General features: G+C 35.9%; 1 protein-coding gene across 14 annotated transcripts in view; it reads right to left on the bottom strand.

Annotated features, from left to right (window-relative positions):
• Nucleotides 1–17,661, bottom strand: part of AKAP9 (A-kinase anchoring protein 9) — a 171,522-nt gene that overhangs the window by 139,756 nt on the left and 14,105 nt on the right. The window lies entirely within an intron of this gene.

Here is a 17,661-nt window from a genome sequence, read left to right as displayed (position 1 = left end):
ACTGGAATGCAAAGAAACATTTCTGAATAAACCTACTGAAATACTGAGGGGTAAGAACTGAAAACGTCATGTCTAAATAAAAGAAAATTCGCCCAGAATTAGGCAGAATAAGGGAAATCAGGCACTGTCATTCACGGCTTGGTGAGAATATAATCTCACCAAGATTTTATTTTATTTTTACTTTTTGAGACAGGGTCTTACTCTGTCACCCAGGCTAGAGTACAGCAGCACCATCACAGCTCACCTCAACCTTCTGGGCTCAACGGATCCTCCCACCTCAGCCCCCAAGTAGCTGGAACCACAGGAACATGTCATCACACCTGGCTAATTTAATTCTTGTATTTTTTGTACAGACAGGTTTCTGCCATGTTGCCCAGGCTGGGCTTCAATTCCCAGACTCAAGCAATCCATCTGCCTCAGCCTCCCCAAAATGCTGGGATTATAGACGTGAGCCACTGTGCTAGCCAATTTCTGGATTTTAGATTATATGAAAACACACACACATACACACACACACACACAGAGCACTAAATGAATTTGCTTTCTGGAATTTCTGGGTCTTCTATTACTGTACACTAAAAACATTTAGTTCATGCAAAAAGATTTAGCTATATAAAGTGGTCACTGCAGCCTTATTTATAATGGGAAAAAAACTGGAAATAACTTAAATATCAAACAGCACTGCTTTCTGGCCCTTAATCGTTTACATATCATCATCAGGATTTTTGTCCTATCCTAGAGCCACCTTTATGTATCATTTACTTAACATGTTTTAACCAATGTAGTTTTCTTATTTAAATTTATTTTAAGAACAGAGGCTTCTATTAGGTCAGTACAAAAACTGCAATTGCTTTTGCACTGACCTAATAGCCCCAAAATGGCGGCATAGAAGCAAGCTGCCTTCACTCCCCCTCACAGAAAACCAAAAACAAATATACAGCGCCTAGATTATTACTGGCAATATCCCAGAACTCAAATATGAGGGAAAAAAAAGTATTCAAGACCACAGAGAAGTGAAAAAACTCTGAGCAGAAGTTAAAAGAATTAGACTTTGATTTTCCTGATTCCCATTCTCCTAATCTGCCCAGCACCAAACATGGAAAATATTCCCCTGACTCACGGTTTCCACACTGGAAAAAGTAAGATCAAGGTGGACAACCAGCTTCCCCATCAACTTGGGCTCCTTGACAGGAGATCTGTCCCTGGCTCGACTCATGGGAAGTACTGGGAATATCTGAAGGGAGAAATATGCCTAACAGCCAGAGGCAAAGTGGGAATGCAAGACTACCATTCCTAGCCCTGAAAAACCCTGCTTTGTAACTTGGCCAAAGGAGACACCAAATCAGACTGGCTGTTCAGCAGCATCACACTGTAAGAGGTTCATGCCACAGGTCCTCTGGGCACGAGCCCCTAGCCAGCCTAGGGGCCTTTGGGACCTTACCATCAAGGATGGATAACACTGATTGTTTACTAGAACTGAGGCAAACTGGGGCTAAAGGCATCATATGCATTATATTATGGAGTACTGAAACGGAGGCAGTGACATACTGCAAAAATAAAAGACAGCAAAACATGAAAGATTCTCTAAGCAAACACATCCAGTAAAAGCTAAAACAAGCCAGACAGAGAAGACTAGAATAAATAACAAAATCTTCACTTTAAAAACATAGACATATATCCACAAGAAACAACAACAAATGGGAAACCTTGACTTAGTCAAATGGACAAAGCAAAGAACTAGTGAATGACCCTAACAAGAGAGAAATATGTGAAGTCTGTGAACAAGAATTCAAAATAGCAGTTTAAAGGAAACTTAGTGATCTCCATAACACAGACAAGCAATTCAGAAATTTACTACAAAAATTTAACAAAGATTAAAATTTTTTAATCAATCAAACAGAAATTCTGGAATTAAGAAATAGATTTGCTGAACAGAAAGAATCATTAGAGGCTTTCAACAGGAGAATGGATCAAACAGAAAAAAGAATCAGTGAGCTCAAAGACAGGCTACTTTAAAATACACAGAGGAGAAAAAATAAAGAATGAAAAGGAACAAAGATCACCTACAAGATACAGAAAATTACCTCGAAAGATCAAATCTAAGAATTATCAGTGTTCAAAGGGAGTTCTAGTCTTCAGTGTCTGGCTTGTTTTGTTTTTTACTGAATGTGATCACTCAGAGAGTCTTTGTAATTTATGTATTGTTTTTGTATCTTTTTTTTGTACTATGTCACTGCCTGTTCTTCAGCACTACATAATATAATGCCTAACTATAATGCAAGGGGAAAGAAATCTTATTCAAGAAATAATAAAAACTTTCCAAAACCGGAGAAAGAGATAAAATATCCAGGTATAGAAACATTAGAGAACAAGGCAGATTTGACCCAAAAAAGATTACTCCAAAGCATGTAATAATCAAACTTTCAATGGTCAAGGACAAACACAGGATCCTAAAAGTGGCAAAAGAAAAGAAGCAAACAAGGCATTAAAGAGCTGTACAAAAGAGCTACAATTTGTCTGGCAACAGACTTCTAAACAGATACCACAGAGGTCGTACAGGAGGAAGAAACCATATAGGAGGATGTGGGACATGTTCAAAGTGCTGAAGGAAAAAAATAGCCACCCAAAGATACTGTATTCAGCAAAGTTATCCTTCAAATACAAAGAAGAGGAATAAAGTCTTTCACAGACAAACAAAAGCTGAGAGAATTCACTAACACAGACCTGTCTGACAAGAAAAGCTAAAGAGAGTTCTTCAACCTGAAAGAAAAAACACTAATGTGAAGAAACAAAACATGTAAAGGTATACAACCCACGAGTAAAATTAAGTACATGGACAAACCCACAATACTCTAATACTGTAATTGTGGTGTAGCGCCCACTCGTAACTCTAGGATGAAGTCCAAAAGACAAACCTGCCAAAAACATTAATAGCTACAGCATCTTATTAAGAAATGGGCAATATAAAAACATGTAAATTGAGACAAAATAAAGTCAAAATGTGGAGGGAATGGAGTTATAGAGGGTTTTTTTTTCTTTTGTTTCTATTCTTTTCTTTGTGATCCAAGGTAAGCTGTCATCTCGTTAAAATAACTTCTTGAACCTATGTCTTTTTAAGTCTCATGGTAACCACAATGCCAAAAACTGTACTATATTCACTACAAATAAAAATCAACAAATTAAAACATACTACCAGAAAAAAAAAATCACTTAACTTCAAAGAAAGAGAGTAAGAAAGGAAGAGAGGAATTACAAAACAATCAGAAAACAAGCAACAAAATAGCACTAGTAAGACCTCACTTATTAATAATAATACTGAATGTAAATACACTCAATTCTTCAGTTAAAATGGCGAAAGTGGCTGAATCAATACAGAAGTAAGACCTAACCATAAGCTGCCCACAAAAAACCCACTTCGCCTATTAAGAACATGCACAGACTGAAAGTGAAGGGGTGGAAAAGGATATTCCATGCAACTGGACACCAAAAAAGAACGGGAGTAGCTATACTTATATCAGATAAAACAGGCTACCAGTCAAGACTATAAAAAGAGACAAAGAAGGTCATTATATAATGATAAAGGGTCAATTCAGCAAGAGTATATAACTATTATAAATATCTATGCACCCAGCACCACAGCTCCCAAGCATAAAATGCAAGTATTAATAGATCTAAAGGGAGAGACAGACTGCAATACAATAATAGTAGGGAACTTAAATACCCCAATCCCGGTATTGGACAGATCATCCCAAGAGAAAATTAAAGAAAACATCAGAATTAAAATACACACTATGCCAAATAGGCCAGACTGATATTTACAGAACATTTCACCCAACTCCTGAAGAGTATTCTTTTCATCATGGAACATTCTCCGGAATAGACCATATATTAGGTCATAAAACAAGTCTCAACAAATTCAAAAGGTAGAAATCATATCAAGTATCGTTTCTGACCATAATGGAATAAAACTAAAAATCAGTCACAAGAAGAACCTCAGAAAACACAAACAAATAATAATTAAGCATGTTCCTGCTGGGCATGGTGGCTCATGTCTGTAATCCCAGCACTTTGAGTGGCTGAGGTGGGATGACTGCTTGAGCCCAGGAGTTCAAAACAAACCTGGACAACAAGATTTCACTTTGTTGCCCAGGTTGGTCTCAAACCTACAAAAATTCAAAACATTAGCTAGGCATGGTGTCCCACGCCTGTGGTCCCAGCTACTTGAGAGGCTCAGACAGGAGGATTGCTTGAGCCCAGGAGGTCCGTTGCACTCCAGCCTGGGCAACAGAGAAAGGCCCTGTCTCAAAAAACAAAACAAACAAACAAACAAAAAACCAACATATTCCTGCAGGGCAAATGGGTTCATGACAAAATTAAAAGGGCAATTTTTAAATTTCCTGAAAGAAACGAAAGTGGAAATACAACATACCAAAATCTAGGTGATAAAGCAAAAGCAGTACTCAGAGGGAAATTTATACCAATAAAACAATACGAGAAAGACTTCAAACAAACAACCAAACAATGCACTGCAAGGAACTAGAAAACCAAGAACAAACCAAACCCAAAATTAGTAGAAGAAAAGAAATAACAAAAATCAGAGCAGAGACAAATGAAATTGAGGCCAAAACAGTCAATACAGAAGTCAATGAAACAAAAAGTTGCTTTTCTGAAAACATAAACAAAATCAACAAACCTTTAGTTATACTAATTGTCACAAAAGGAGAAAGGTCAAATAAAATCAGAAATGAAAAAGAAGATATAAAAACTGAGACCACGGAAATACAAAAATCATTACAGACTATTATAAACAACTATATGCTAACAAATTCAAAAACTTAGAATAAAAAGATAAGTAAATTTCTGGACACATAGAACCCACCAAAATTGAACCATGAAGAAATAGAAAACCTCAACAAACCAATAATGAAATCGAAGCCTCAATAAAAAGTCTGTCATCAAGCTGGGAGTGGTGGCTCACACCTGTAATCTCAGCACTTTCAGAGGCCGAAGTAAGCAGATTGCTTGAGCATGAACTCAGGAGTTTGAGACCAGCCTGGGCAACATGGCAAATTCTCGTCTCTACCAAAATACAAAAAAATTAACCAGGCATGGTGGCACATGCCTGTGGTCCCAGCTACTTGGGAGGCTGACATGGCAAGACGGCTTGAGCCCAGGAGGCAGAGGTTGCAGTAACCTGTGAACACACCACTGCACCCCAGCCTCACAACAGAATGAGACCCAATCACACACACACACACACACACACACACACACACACACACACACAGAGTCTCCCATCAAAGAAAAGCCCAGGACTTGATGGCTTCACTTCTGAATTCTACCAAACATTTGAAGAAAGAATAACAATTCTCCACAAACTCTTCAAAAAACTGAAGAGAAGGGAGTACTTCCAAACTCATTCTATGAAACCAACATTACCCTGATACCAAAACCAGACAAGAACACAACAGAAAAAGAAAACTACAGGCCAATATCACTGATGAACATAGATGCAAAAATCCTCACCAAAATACTAGCAAACTGAATTCAACAACACATTAAAAAGATCATTCACCATGATCAAGTGGGATTCATCCCAAAGATACAAGGATAGTTAAACATGTGCAACTCAACAAATGTGATACATCACATTGAAAGAATCAAGAACACCACCCTATGACCATTTCAATTAATGCTGAAAAAGCATTTAATACAATTCAACATCCCTCAACAAACTGGATACAGAAGAATACCTCAAAATAATAAAGGCCATATATGGCAAACCCACAGCTCATATCACACTGAATGGGGAAAAATTAAAAGCCTTTCCTCTAAATCTGGAACAAGACCAGGAGGTCCACTTTCACGCAACATAATATTGGAAGTCCTGGCCACAGCAACTAAGCAAGAGAAAAAAATAAAGGACAACCAAATTGGAAAGGAAAAGGTCAATTTAGCCTTATTTGCATACAATATGATCTTATACTTAGAAAAACCTAAAGACTCCACCAAAAGCTGTTAGAACTGATAAACAAATTCAGTAAAATAGCAGGATACACAATCAACATACAAAAATCAGTAGCAGTTATGTATACCAACAGCAAACAATCTGAAAAAGAAATCAAGAAAGTAATCCCATTTACTATAGCTACAAAGAATATAAAATACCCAGAAATCAATTTAATTAAAGAAGTAAAAAATCTATACAAGGAAAACTATAAAACAGTGATGAAAGAAATGGAACAGGACATTAAAAAATGGAGAGAAATCCATGTTTGTGGATTAGAAGAATATTGTAAAAATGATACTACCCAAAGCAACTTATAGATTCAATACGATCCCTATTGAAATACCAATGCCATTACTCACAGAAATAGAAAAAACAATCTTAAAATGTTGATAGAAACCACAAAAGATCACAGACAGCCAAAGCAAAAAGCTAAAGCAAAGCTGGAAGCATCACACTACCTGACTTCAAAATATACTACAAAGCCATACTAACAAATCAGCATGGTCTTGGCATAAAAACAGACACACAGACAAATGGAACAAAACAGAGAACCCAGATATAAATTCACACATTTACAGTCAACTCATTTTCTACAAAGGTGCCAAGAATATACAACGTCCAGAAAATAGACATCAGAGTTAAACTACACACTAGACTAAATAGGCTAAACTGATATTTACAAAACATTTCACCCAACTGCTGAAGAATACACATTCTTTTACTCAGCACATGGAACATTCTCCAGAACAGACCATATAGTCTGAGAAAAGGACAATCTCTTCAATAAATGATGCTGGGAAAATTGGATAACCATATGTAGAAGAATGAAACTACATATGTATCTCTTACCATATACAAAAATATCCTATCAAAATGGACTAAAAAATCTAAAACCTGAAACTACTAAAAGAAAACAGTAGAGAAATACTCTAGAACATTGGTCTGGGGAAAGTTTTTTTTTGTCTAAGATCTCAAGAGCACAGACAACCAAAGCAAAAACAAATGGAACCAGGCTAAAAAGTTTCAGAAGCGTGGTGGCTCACACCTGTAAGCCCAGCACAATGGGCGGCCAAGGCAGGAGAATCACGTGAGCCTGAGAGTTTGAGACTGGCCTGGATAACATAGTGAGACATAGATCTATCACTATAAAAAATAAATAATTAAAAAAATGCTTCCAAAGCTAAAAAGCTAAAAAGTTTCTGTACAGCAAAGGAAACAATCAAAACAAAGTGAAGAGACAACCCACAGAATGTGAGAAAATAGCTACAAACTACTCATCTGACAGGGAGTTAACAACAACCAGAATATATAAGAAGTTCAAACAGCTGGACAGCAAAAGAGCAAATAATCTGACTAAAACATGGGCAAAAGATCTGAATAGACATTTCTCAAAAGAATACAAGTGGCCAACAAGTATATGAAACAATGCTCAATGTTACTAATCATCAGAGAATTGCAAATCACAACCACCATGATATACTATCTCACTGCAGTTAAACTGACTTTTATCAAAAAGACAGGGAATAACAGATGCAGGGGAGGATGTAGAAAGAGAAGAACCCTTGTACACTGTTAATAGAAATGTAAATCAGCACAGCCACTATGGAAAACTGTATGGAGGATTTCTAAAAAACTAAAAATAGAACTATCATAGGATCCAGCAATTCCCCTACTGGGTATATATTCAAAAGAAAGGAAATCAACATATAAAGGAGATACCTGCATTCCCATTTTTTTTTTTTGTAATAGTATTCACAATAGCTAAAATATGAAATTAGCCTAAGTGCAAATCAATTGATAAACCAATAAAGAAAACGTGGTATGTATACAATGGAATATTATTCAGTCACAAAAAAAAAACAAATTGTCATTGCAGCACCACGGACACAACTGGAGGACATTATGTTAAGTGAAATAAGCACAGAAAGACAAATATCACATGTTCTCACTCATATATGGGAGGTGAAAAAGTAGACGAAAATAGTGAGTAGATTGGTGGTTACCAGAGACTGGGAAGGGTAGGAGGGTGGAGAAGATGAAGAGGGGCTGACAATGGGTACAAAGAAGAGTTTAACAGAAGAAATAAAACCTAGTATTTGATAGATTGGTAGGGTGACTATAGTTTACAAAAATCTACTGAATATTTCAAAATAGCTAGAAGAAAATAATTTGAATATTTCTAAAAAATATTTGAATATCCAATTAAAGGTAACGGACATCCCAATTACACTGATTTGATCTTTACAAACTATATGAGTGCATTAAATTATCACATGTATTCCCAAAATATATACATTACACATCAATAAAAATTTTAAAGTAAATTTATTTTAAAAGGAGACTTTCTATCCCTGGCACAAATTAAATGTCAGTATCACTGTCATTTCTTTTTTAGAAAAGTAAACAAAAACAAATACAATGAAAAAATTATTAAAATTTTAGTTAGATTTTGTTGAAGGGTATGAGAGAAATGGGCAAGTGTTAAAAGGATGTTAAAGATATATGAGTATCAAACAGACTCTTGGCTATCATAAGCAGATGAACTAAAAGAAAACTGGCAAACCTCATAATAACTTTCTTACAATACTATCTAATGTTTTTCTCTATTTTTCTATTTTTTTATTGTTATAGATTTAGAGGGTACAAATCCAGTTTTATTACATAGTGGTGAAGTCTGGGCTTTTAGGGTAGGCATTACCCAAGTAGTGTACATTGTACCCATTTATCCAATGTTTTTAATACTGGATCAGGATAGACCTAAAATATCACCACCTAACATCAGATGTATCACATGCTTTAGGCAACACTAGGTTAACTATTATGACTCCATATTAAAATATTAATGTAAACCATTATTGCTAACAAAAATGTTCATGACACAGTAGTAGGTATATTACTGCTGTATGATCGATTTTTATGAAAAAATATGTACACCTCTTTATATTTATTTATTATTATTATTTATTATTATTATTATTATACTTTAAGTTCTAGGGTACATGTACATAACATGCAGGTTTGTTACATATGTATACTTGTGCCATGTTGTTGTGCTGCACCCATCAACTCGTCAGCACCCATCGACTCGTTATTTACATCAGGTATAACTCCCAATGCAATCCCTCCCCCCTCCCCCCTCCCCATGATAGGCCCCGGTGTGTGATGTTCCCCTTCCTGAGTCCAAGTGATCTCATTGTTCAGTTCCCACCTATGAGTGAGAACATGCGGTGTTTGGTTTTCTGTTCTTGTGATAGTTTGCTAAGAATGATGGTTTCCAGCTGCATCCATGTCCCTACAAAGGACACAAACTCATCCTTTTTTATAGCTGCATAGTATTCCATGGTGTATATGTGCCACATTTTCTTAATCCAGTCTGTCACTGATGGACATTTGGGTTGATTCCAAGTCTTTGCTATTGTGAATAGTGCCGCAATAAACATACGTGTGCATGTGTCTTTAGAGCAGCATGATTTATAATCCTTTGGGTATACACCCACTAATGGGACGGCTGGGTCATATGGTACATCTACTTCTAGATCCTTGAGGAATCACCATACTGTTTTCCATAATGGTTGAACTAGTTTACAATCCCACCAACAGTGTAAAAGTGTTCCTATTTCTCCACATCCTCTCCAGCACCTGTTGTTTCCTGACTTTTTAATAATCGCCATTCTAACTGGTGTGAGATGGTATCTCATTGTGGTTTTGATTTGCATTTCTCTGATGGCCAGTGATGATGAGCATTTTTTCATGTGTCTGTTGGCTGTATGAATGTCTTCTTTTGAGAAATGTCTGTTCATATCCTTTGCCCACTTTTTGATGGGGTTGTTTGTTTTTTTCTTGTAAATTTGTTTGAGTTCTTTGTAGGTTCTGGATATTAGCCCTTTGTCAGATGAGTAGATTGCAAAAATTTTCTCCCATTCTGTAGGTTGCCTGTTCACTCTGATGGTAGTTTCTTTTGCTGTGCAGAAGCTCTATGGAACCAAAAAAGAGCCCGCATCTCCAAGACAATCCTAAGTCAAAAGAACAAAGCTGGAGGCATCACGCTACCTGACTTCAAACTATTCTACAAGGCTACAGTAACCAAAACAGCATGGTACTGGTACCAAAACAGAGATATAGACCAATGGAACAGAACAGAGCCCTCAGAAATAATACGACACATCTACAGCCATCTGATCTTTGACAAACCTGAGAGAAACAAGAAATGGGGAAAGGATTCCCTATTTAATAAATGGTGCTGGGAAAATTGGCTAGCCATAAGTAGAAAGCTGAAACTGGATCCTTTCCTTACTCCTCATACGAAAATTAATTCAAGATGGATTAGAGACTTAAATGTTAGACCTAATACCATAAAAACCCTAGAGGAAAACCTAGGTAGTACCATTCAGGACATAGGCATGGGCAAAGAATTCATGTCTAAAACACCAAAAGCAACGGCAGCAAAAGCCAAAATTGACAAATGGGATCTCATTAAAGAGCTTCTGCACAGTATTTTTTTTTTTTTTTGAGACAGAGTCTCGCTGTCGCCCGGGCTGGAGTGCAGTGGCGCGATCTCCGCTCGCTGCAGGTTCATGCCGTCCTCCTGCCTCAGCCTCCCAAGTAGCTGGGACTACAGGCGCACGCAGCCACACCAGGCTAATATTTTTTGGGTTTTTTTGTTTTTTTGTTTTTGTTTTTGTTTTTTTTGAGACGGAGTCTCGCTCTGTCGCCCAGGCTGGAGTGCAGTGGCCGGATCTCAGCTCACTGCAAGCTCTGCCTCCCAGGTTTACGCCATTCTCCTGCCTCAGCCTCCCGGGTAGCTGGGACTACAGGCGCCTGCCACCTCGCCCTGCTAGTTTTTCATATTTTTAGTAGAGACGGGGTTTCACAGTGTTAGCCAGGATGGTCTCGATCTCCTGACCTCACGATCCACCAGTCTTGGTCTCCCAAAGTGCTGGGATTACAGGCGTGAGCCACCGCGCCCGGCCTGTACACCCCTTTTAACAGAGAACGCAGGACTCAAACTCACATCCTTCAACAATTATATCTAGCTGGAATTTTAATAACATCATACTTGTAGGCATAGAGAAACTCTGGAAGAATATAACTAATAACTTTGGTGTATCTCTGGACTTGAGATTGCAGGTATTTTTCCTTTTGCTCATGTGAAATTTCCTTTTTTATGCAATAGATTTTCTAATTTTTCTAAGAAGCAACTATTAGCCACCTATTCTTAAATTGAATTTGAGCTGTTTGGTCATTCTGAGAGGAGAGAAACAAAAGAATAAGAAAAAGTGTAAGTTTCTTTGTGCCTTAAAAAAAAGAAATACACTACTAGTATTAATAGATTACTAGTATTAATTAGACCAATTACAACAATGGCCAGAAAATTTATCATAAAAATAAAGCAATTTTTAATGATGCTCATATTACTATCAAAATATGTGACAAATATGTTATCTACAGAATAACACACAACATATTTTATACTTATTTTGTCTGCTGTGGATGAAGGAAAGTATACGTATTGTTTACTTAATGAAGACATCTAATTTGTAAATCAGAAATAGCTAATCACTAGCCCAGTAGAATATAAAAATAGATTATATTTAAATTTTTTCCCAGTTATTCAGCAACTACACAGTTATTTCACCTCATGTCTCCTTGAGGAACAGGTGCAAGACCAGTTGCCTCTATCTGTACATTAAGCAACTGGAATGCACTTAAACTACTTTGGAGGACAGCAAATTCATTCTTAAAAATAAACCAACTGGAATACTGCTAAATATATTATCTGTAAATGGAATCAGAATTCTAGGCGCATTGTTTAAAAAGAAAAGATTCCTAAGAGAGAATGCAAAACCAAAAGAAATTAATAGTATTATTGATATTTATGCTCAATTTCAGAAACTTAAAATTCTACATTGTCTGCATTAGAAAATACATTGAGACAGCAAAATATATCAGGGCAAAGATGAAAATTTGGTTTGAGATTCCAACTGTAATTAGGGTATACATAATTTATATTTAATATTTATTCAGATTTGCAAACACATAATATATGAGAAAAAAAAACTTTGCATTATAAAAAGTTCAATTAAAAATCTGAGACAATAATATTCATTATTAAATGAACCCAAATTAAAAAGACAATGGATAGATATGGAATAAAAAGAGGAATTTTTCTATTATAGTGCTTAGAATGCATCACTTTTAAGGACATTAAATTACCATGGCATTGTTTTAGGCCTATGTTACTGATTATATGAAGTCATATTATTTTTCAGATTAACCGGAAGGTAAGTTCAATGAGGGTAAGGGCTTTTCTTTTGTTCACTGCTATACATACAAAGCCTAAAATAATATTCAATAAATACATGTTAAGAAAAAATAATTTATCTTTTACAGAAAAGTCACCATTAAGCAATAATTTTAAGCACCACTTCATAGGACTTGAGAACCAAAACAGTCTAACAGGCATATTTAATTCTACTATCTTAAAACCTCATGGTTTCAAAATTAACAAATTTCTAGTTACTTATTAAATGAATTAAAACACAAAAAATTATAATCTCTCTCCTCCACCAAAAGAAAAAAAGCAAAACAAAATTTGAATTCTCAGAAAAATAATACCTACAATAACTTTTTAGCAAGAGTTCTGTTTGGTAAAAATGTGAGAGAGGGAACAAGATTATATATATCCAATTTCTTACATTAATAGATATTTAAGCTATTTACTTTCAATCTGAAAAATGGCAAGCTAGCAGATAAGGAAAAAATTCTACTCAATTAGGTAATCATCTTATACTGAAATGATGCACTTTAAATTTCTGAGAAAACATTTATTCTAAAACATGATGAAAATTCAGACTACAGCCATCTGTGTTTGTTATTTGGAAGCCAATTATAAAAATGTTAACATATGTAGTCACAGAAATAGTTGCAAGATTTACTGGAAAGATATTATGTCCATATATAATTGTCTTTCAAAACTGGTTTGAATCTCAAGCAAATGTCTTACTCTGATCAGAACATGAATAAATGACTTAATACAAATAATAACTGATTGCTTAAACTCAAGATTTTTAACTTAATAAATGATCATTCTGAATAAAACAATGAATTTTCAAAATGCTGTATAAAATATGCCACGTTTTGGCTGGGTGCGGTGGCTCACACCTATAATCCCTGCAGTTGGGGAGGCTGTGGGCGGATCGTCTGAGGTCAGGAGATGTAGACCAGCCTGACCAACGTGGTGAAACCTCGTCTCTACTAAAAACACAAAAATTAGCCGGGTGTGGTGGTAGGCACCGTAATCCCAGCTACTCTGGAGGCTGAGGCAGGAGAATCACTTAAACCTGGGAGGCGGAGGTTGCAGCGAGCCGAGATGGCACCACTGCACTCCAGCCTGGGCAAAAGAGTGAGACTGTCTCAAAAAAAAAAAAAAAAAAAAAAAAAAAAAAAAAAAAGCCAAGTTTTTATAATGTCACTTCAAAAATTCAACTATTTGGAATCTCTTCAGTTTCTTGAGTGTTCATTGTTCATTATGTGCCAGGTACTGTGCTAGACATGTGTCAAAATATATGATCTTAACAGTAGGACCCTTTAGTCTACTATTATTTAATAACAGTCCCTCATTTCATCAAGTTATGAGAAATAAATGAGAAAAAAGCTAATACACAATTTCATAAACTCAACAGTCCTATATATATTTAAGGAGGTGGTATGGGAACCTCTCTTGTCCTGATTTCTTCATAGAAGGCTTTCCAAAAGAGATGTGGTTGTAGAGTTTTACCTGTGAAGAAAATAACTTGGCATATGTCAGGTAGTAAGCAGTGTATTTATTCAACAGATATTTATTGACTGCCCACCATGTATGCAACTTTGTGCTAAGGTAAGACATGTAGTGAGGAATAAAAGAGATATAAACCCTACTCTCGTGAATTGTAATACAGGTGGGAAAAACAAATTAAATATAGATAAACACAGAAATGTATCATCTCAAGTGATAAAAAGTGCTTTGAAGAAAAAGGTACTAGGAGAGCCTCAGACAGAAAAGATTTAATTTAGATGGGGTCATGTGGGGAGAAGTCAGGAAATGTTGAAAGAATGTAGAAACTGAGATTTAAAGATGAATATGGGTTATCTGTCCAAGATCATAAGCAGTAAGCAGCAAAATAAAATGGAACAACAATATCTGACTCAAAATCCAACTTTCAATTATACCATTTGCTTTCCATGCATTCTCATCTCGCTTTTCATTCATCTGTCATTACAGTACAATCGTAGAACACTAACTTAAAGAACATGAGCAAGTGATATCACCAAACAGACAAGTGCTTTTTTGATAAGACTGGAGAGAAAATAAAAACAAACACGATGACACAAATATACTCTAGAGAGAATGGTACAAAATATTACTTAAATGTGTTACCTAGTTTCTCCAGTATTCAAAAATAGCGGTAAATAGAGCTGTTTTTTGTTTTTGCTGTAGAAAAGTTAAAAAATACTAATTAATTCTAATTATGATGACTATATATATTTGTCAATGCTGCCTTTAAACGTTTTTAATATTCCTTAACGAATGATAAACAAGAATGCTATACAAACGACTACAACAAAACTCCAGTAGCCTAACTAGGGAAATAAAAAGATTGTAACAGTTGTCCCAAAGACCATTTGTAAATGAAGTTGAAGTAAGGCAACTGAAAGCAAAGAAGATAAAAGCAACATTTTAAGTATGCTCTAAAGTATTATTAAATACCACGAAGATACAAACTGTTGGAAAATAACAGTGCCAAATAGGCCTGAGGGAATCAGGAATGGAAAAGACCACAGGATTTTATACTATTGAGTGACCAGTTCAGTCCTACTTATAGCCTATAATCTCATTTAATATAATGATATAATTTTTTTTAATAAAGGTTTTGGACCACCATCATATCTAAAAAGAAAACAAATTCTGCAGCTTAAGAAACCATCTAAATGTTGCATATTTTAACACAATTTCATTGCCTGCCACATAAACACAAATGTTTATTTGTTGAATGAAAATAATGTTTCAAAAAGAGTATGTGCTTTGGGAAGCTAAAGTGGAAGATCACTTGAGGCCAGGAGTTTGAGGCCAGCCAGAACAGCATAAGAAGATCCATCTCTTAAAAAAGTAAATTAAAAAAAAAAAATTAGCCAGGAGTGGTGGCCCACACCTTTGGTCCCAGCTACTTGAAAGGCTGAGGTGGAAGGACTGCTTGAGCCCAGGAGTGAGGCTGCACTGAGCTAGGATCACATCACTGCACTCCACTCCAGGCTGGGCAACAGAGTGAGACCCTATCTCAAAAATAGTAATAATAATAAAATTAAAATTATTTTAAAAACCAAGGTGATATATCAGGTCCATGGTTACACTATTGCACAACCATGCAATGTAACAACATGCAGCTGTCAAAAATAATGTTTTCAAGTCAACGTGGTGGCTCATGCCTGTAATCCTAGCACTTTGAGAGGCTGAGGTGGGCATATTGCTTAAGCCCAGGAATTCAAGACAAACCTGGGCAACATAGTGAAACCTCATCTCTACAAAAAATACAAAAATTAGCCAGGCATGGTGGCGCAGGCCTGTGGTCCTAGCCACTTGGCAGGCTGAGGTGGGAGGGACACTTGAGCCTGAGAGGTGGAGAATGGAGTGAGCTACTACATTCCGGCCTGGCTGACAAGAGACCCTGTCTCAAATAATAATAATAATAATAAATAATAATAATGATGATGATGATGATGTTTTCAAAAAAAATCTTAATGAGGGAAAATGCTCTCAACATAAACTTGGGTAAAAAAAGAACAAAACTGCATATATAAAGATTTAAGTAACATTTTACTTATGCATAGAAACAAAGAATAGACAATAACAAACTATTCAAAATCATTACTTTTAGGTTATAACACAACAGGTAATTGTTTTTCTCTTTGAATGATCTTTACTGCCTGACTCCCTCACACAACTCTAAAGAATACTCACTAATAAAATTGTCATGGGCCCATATGCTAATATCACTATTTTTTTAAAGGATATATACAACTACATACCTACTAGAAATCTTATCCCTAAAGAGAAAGAAAGTGCTGTTTAGATGCCACCTATCTCTGCTTCATTTTATAGTCATCTCGGTTACTGCTAACAATGAACAGTGAGAAGAATGGCATTTTGCCCCAACGTTATCTACCCTAAGCATATTATTAAGTTTAATCCCATTAAAAATAAACAACAAATTAACACCGCACAGTTTATGTAAAGAAGAATGCCCAAAGCAAGGTATATTTGTAACAAACAGACACTCTCTAACAGCATAAAATGCATGCCAGTTTACCATCTGAGGTTAACTCATTTATAAACCTATATTATACATTATTCCCTTTTATATGGATATATTTTTGCAGGAAATATTTGCTAAAAAATAAAAGAACTGCTGCATCTGGTCAGCATAGTGGTCCATGTTGATGGACATCGGGTATCCAGCATCCATCATCAACTCCCATGGACATCTGTGAGATATTTATGTGATGAAACCAGGCATGTAATAAACACATGAATATCAGTTTGCTTTTGACTTCACTCCCTCTTCTTACTCTATTCCTGGACATAGTCACTACCCCCAAGGACTGAAGGACCTTGGGATCATGATCTCTGCATATCTCTAAACCCTTAGCATGTGCTGTACATCATAACAGAAAAAAAATAGCACAGTGGCAGTATTTATAACAGTAAAAACTGGAAGCAACCCAAATACTTACTGACCTCACAATGGATACTGATGTAAATTCCTATAATGGAATACTATGCGGAAGTGAACATGCTCTACATGATACTGAACAAAAGGCAAATCACTGATGACTTCATATACCATTAAGTTCAAGCACAGGAAAATGAATATGTTGTATGTGTACATAGATGTGGTATAGAAAAGCAAGGAAATAAACAAATTCAGAACTATAGGTACCTCAAGTGAACAGTTGGGATGATATGAGGAAAGGTTTCAAATATATTCATATGTGTATGCTTCTTCAGCAGGGTGACAGGTATAGAGGTGTTCTTTTTATCATCAGTCTTTATTTTATACATACATTTCACATATATTCTTTTGTAGAAGAAACATTTAAGTATAAAGTATGTAGAACTTCCTTCTGAGGGAACTAACCAGTGCTCATAGCTTCTCCCATCCATGACACCCCTGCCTCTCCTCCCACCCTAAGTTTGATAAGGAAAGAAAGGTCAATCAGTTAGATTCTTCTCTTAGAATTAGGGAACAAGGAGGTAATAAAGTTGTCCAGAAAGATAACATGAGGAGATTCATCTTATATAAAGGATTCTAAAAGGAGTGCATCATGAAATAATCATATCAATCTACAGATACTCCTAAAATCATCTATAAAGTACAGTTTACATAATCAACCTACTAAACATGTTACAGACTATAAAACGCTTCTGTTTGTATCCAACACAGTCAATTTTCCTTCTGGCATTGAATCATCCCTATTCCTTCAGTTCCACACCAAGTAAAGTAGCTGGCTTAGAAGAGGTCGTGAGACATAATCACAGTGTTGTAGAATCAAGTAAAGTGGCTGTGTTAGTGGGTCCTAAAGTTTACTGCTCACTGGGGATCTTTACAAAAAATAGT

This window comes from Macaca thibetana, chromosome 3 (assembly GCF_024542745.1).
Source record: "Macaca thibetana thibetana isolate TM-01 chromosome 3, ASM2454274v1, whole genome shotgun sequence".
Lineage (NCBI taxonomy): Eukaryota > Metazoa > Chordata > Mammalia > Primates > Cercopithecidae > Macaca > Macaca thibetana.
The sequence above is the reverse complement of the archived record's forward strand: the minus strand, read 5'-3'. Positions and strand labels throughout refer to the sequence as shown.